Below are 4,799 nucleotides of genomic sequence, written 5' to 3' on the forward strand. Positions count from 1 at the left end.
GGCACCTTGCTCTTTTTACATTTATTTTAAGAGAATTTATAAAAAAAAAAATGCAATGCAAATTATTGTCCTATATACACTATTTTAATTGGAATTTTTATGATCAGCAGACCAATATTGCTTTTTGGGAGCTGACTGACTACCGGTTTCTTGTTTTACTTGTTTTGCTGGCAATTAATTCCTGAAAAGTTAAATGTAACTTTAAAATAAACTAAAGTATAACACTTCTTTCGTTAATAAATGAAAACAAACTAACATCATTAATAAAAAAAACTATTTCAGTTAAATATTTCATAGGAATACTGTTCAGGATTGCTAATCAAAAATTATGCTTACAAAATAATAAATGCATTAAAAAAAATCAGAAAATCATTCTTTTTTAACACTGAAAGACAATCAATTTAACCCATGTAAAAGAGCACCATGACCTTGGACATCACAGACAAGAGCATAAAACAGCCAAAAAACCAGCAGATGCTCAGATAAGTGGAACCAGATCTGAGCTTATATAAATCAGAGGGCCTCCAGCACAAGAAAAGAACGTGTGGCGAGTACAAAGCGTAGTCACGATATCAGATGGTGAGGGAGACAAAAGTCGAAATGTACTCATGAAACTTAATGGAAGTTTCTTTCATGTTCTCCATAAAACATAATGGGATGTCCTGCACTCAGATAAGTACCTTAGAGTAAGAGGACAGTCCACAGCTCTTGTCCATACAGCCTTGTATTAGGGACCTCTGACTTTAAAACCGCAAAAAAGCACACACAGCAGAACCAAGCTGGAAATTGAATCCATCTGCCAAATATGGCATATTTTGTTCTTTCTTAACCAGGCAAATGGCTCTGTGTTCCAGAAGGACTGAAATACCAAAGAACTTAGTCACTTCACTTATTCAACAGGAATGACTGACGTGTTTCTAGTAACACTTCACATGCACAGCTACACAGTGTTTCTTATTATTTGAATCTCCCTTTTACCTGTTAAACTAATATGAAGACAATTATAATTTTACATAATATAGAATGCACACTACACACAAAAGTTTAAAAATACTAGACTGAATGAATATTTTCACCTGACATTTTGGTTAAGGCTTTCTGATGAAACGAGTTTGAAAAGGAATTTTTACTTAATATTTAAGTTAAAATGTTCAAACAAGTTTCCAACAAGTAGCCTAACTTCAATATGTTTTTGTCTCCTTCATGAAGCAGGTTTAAAAGACTTCAGGAATGTACACATCTTTATCTGGAAATGTTACATATTGTTAAAAATGTTTAAAAAGTGACAAATGAAAAACATTTCTGTTTTTTTGTCACAAGAGTTATTTCATAGCATTAATATTTTGATGACTACTCGAAAGTAAAGGAAAATAGTACAATCAATGTTATACTGTATATTATGTTATAATTTGAATGCAATTTCTGACTTTTAAGCAGAAACCTATTATTTAGGAAGACAACTAAATAAATATATGAATAAAATACATAAATAAATAAATATATCTATACGCAAATATGAGTGCAAACTAACAAACAAGGCTCACTGTGTAATTTATTTAATTAACCAAGCAAAGGTTTCTGTATGTTGTTTTTTTTCTGTGTTCAATTCTGTGAACTTTTCAGTTTTGGCAGCTGCTGTCACTGATTTACCAATTTGGTATCAGTAGTTTGGTACCAAACCTACTGGTCTGAGTATTTCAGAAACTGCTGATCTTCATGGACTTTCACATACAACAGTTTCTGGAGTTAATGCTGAATCGTGCAGCCAACAAAAAACACCCAGCAAGCAGCAGTTCTGTGGGTGAACTCACTTTGTTCATGGGAGACGTCAGAGAAAAACAGTCAGATTTGTTTGAGATGATAAGAAGGATACAGTAACTTAAATAAGCACTCTTTCTAAGCATTGTGCACATAACTCATCAAACTCTAAGGTAGATCACACTGGGTTCTACTCCCATCAGCCAAGACCTGGAATTTGAGGCTATCATGAGCACAAACTCGCCCAAACTAGAGAGATGAAGATTGGGGAAAAAAACAGCTGAAATTTTGCAAACTTCCAAATGTAATATCACTTTAGTGTAATATACTGAATCATTCTAATTCTCAAATTGCATCACCATCATTAACTCATACACCTTAATCTACGTGCTTACAAAAATGTATGAAAAAAGAAAGAAAGAAAGAAAATAAGAAAGAAAGAAAGCTTGTTGAAGACAGTAAAGTGGAATGAAGATTATATTCATCATATCTTCACTCACTTTATCCTTGTCAGGGTAGCAGTGCATCTGGAGCTTATCCCAAGAACACTGTGCAGGGGAAAATGTTAAACCACCTACCTAATAGAAACTGACCGATCTCAGGTTTGAACCAGCGGCAATGGAGCTGTAAGGCAACTATGCTTTCAGAGATGTATTCATCGTGAAATACCGTTCGATATTAACCGTATTAATCAGAATAATATACTAACCTTCCTTTTTTTCCTAGAAACATGTCAGAGTTTTCTAGGATGTGAGACAAGAATTGGGATCTATGTTAAACCTATGATAAAGAATGTTATCCTTACTGATTGCATGCTCAGAGAATGTACTTTCAAAGACACAACAGTGGCCTTTAAGGTCAGTTACGCATTGAAAATTAGCTTCACTACAAACTCTGAAGATATACACAAATTATATATACACCACTGATCATAAATCTCTACCTTATAACCTCGACTTGAGTCACATTCACTATGCCTATGCTCACTGTTCCTGCTGAGGAACATTTTCTTTTGCAACCTTCACCTACACAGATGCAGACAAACAAGTCATGAGCAAAGCACAGCAAGTTTCATGGATGGAAGTAAAACTACATAACAGGAAAGAACACAATAAGAGGACATTACTCACCAAAAACAAACACCATTTTATGGTGTGACATATTTAATATTCAATATTCAGAGCTTTAATGTTCAAGCAGGATGAAAGTGTATAGCTTTAATGTTCAAGCAGGTTGAAAGTGTGATACATTTTTAATGTAAAAACTTTTTTTTACGTATCACAAATTGACCTAATCGTATTTTTCTGTCAGGAAAATTAACACTTTTGATATTATGATAAGAAAAATGTTTGTAGCATTATTTATCACTGGAGCTACTGTACACTCCATTAAACCAGTTAATGATAACCAAATAACTCAAAATAAAACAAACAAACAAATAAATGACATGTTTCTATTTTTCTCAACTTACCAAACTATAAGTTTCTTCTTTCTTCTGATTTTATTTGCTGAATTATAAAATGAATTATTTATTCCGCTTTCTGAGGCGACGGTTAGGACCGTTGATGACGCGCGTGTCTCTTTTCCAAGTCTTACTCTTAGCCAGGAGCTATAAACAACGGGCACGTGCGGGCTGAGTCGAGCCTACCCAATATGGAAAGCGAAAAGGGTCATAAATTAGGGGAACGTTATATGCTGTTGCAATTTTGGGGTATTTTAGGTAGGTATTAATCTATTGTTCCTGAAGGTCTATAAATATAACAGATGACTTTTGTCTTTGAAATAATATTACTATTGATGTACATTAATAGTCCATTGAAGAGGAAAGTACAAAAATAACATTTATAATCTTATTTGCTTGAGTTTAAAGATTTTTTTTTGAATTATTATTATTTTTGCAAACAATACCAGCAATGGTCATACATAAAATACAGAGGCCAGGGTTAGATTCTATTCACCCCAGACTACAGATTCACAATGCTATCATATAACGTAACTTTAAACACCAGTGGGAAAAAAACTTGATTAATTATTTACTATCATGAAACATCACAACAATATAAAAATTTGGGAGAAAAGATGGAAGGTTGAATGTCATCCCATAGATTATAAAGCATTTTATCTTTGGGAAATACAAGAAAAATTATTTATCAGATTCTTTGCTTCTTTTTCCATATCACTTTGAAGCAGTGTAATCACTAGCACCGTAGTATTATTGTGCTAAATACCATGTCACAAGTTATAAAGTTACTTTGTGGCATATCCTAATAATCAGAAAGATATTTTGGTTAGAAAGTAGATTAGATTTGGTTAGAAAGCATGTTATTTGGGACACAGCACATAGCTCACGATACACAATAAGTTACAGAAATGCATCTCTTGTGTATGTACTGCTGATATAATTAATATGCTACTGCTGATAAACTATAGCATAAACAGTACATTGCTATAAAAGTCAACAAGAAAATGTTAATGAATATTGTAGACCAGTCATAGTACTATATGTAAATTAGGTTCTAATGCCAATAAAGTTCTTGAAATGCATCTCATATGATCTGATTCATAAATGTACATAACTGAACCGAGACCTTAGTTGTGTCAAAAATCACTGCCTCAGAAAACGACAAATACAAAACATGATGCTCAAGTGATCAAGCGTTATTTTTGCACCATATGGCATTCCATATCTTCCTCTTCCCAGCTGTTACATCCTTCCATTTAATTCTTGACGCACATTTTGATGTCATGCTCTAGTTATTCAGGTGTCATTTTGAACACACACACACACACACACACACACACACGCACGCACGCACGCACACGCGCACACGCACACGCACACACACACACACACACACACTCAAAAGACTTACACTGCATAGTTTAGTGTTTAACATTATTAAATAGCTTCATATACAATTTCCATATTACAAAGATTATGTCTAGATAATCTGAAAGGATCAGAAGACACATCATATGAGGTTCCTGTTTCATACAATGTGGTATTTATTCAAATTCAAAACACTTGTACAAATGGGTAC

The 4,799-nt window shown here is 33.5% G+C and overlaps 1 protein-coding gene across 1 annotated transcript in view; it reads right to left on the reverse strand.

Annotated features, from left to right (window-relative positions):
- Positions 1-3,366, reverse strand: part of si:dkey-49n23.1 (semaphorin-3D) — a 54,429-nt gene extending 51,063 nt beyond the window's left edge. The window contains exon 1 of the mRNA XM_060857800.1: positions 3,230-3,366. The gene's annotated coding sequence lies outside the window, so the exon portion shown is untranslated. The remainder of the gene's footprint in view (positions 1-3,229) is intronic.
- Positions 3,367-4,799: the final 1,433 nt, after the last annotated feature.

The sequence above is a fragment of the Tachysurus vachellii genome, chromosome 22 (assembly GCF_030014155.1).
Source record: "Tachysurus vachellii isolate PV-2020 chromosome 22, HZAU_Pvac_v1, whole genome shotgun sequence".
NCBI lineage: Eukaryota > Metazoa > Chordata > Actinopteri > Siluriformes > Bagridae > Tachysurus > Tachysurus vachellii.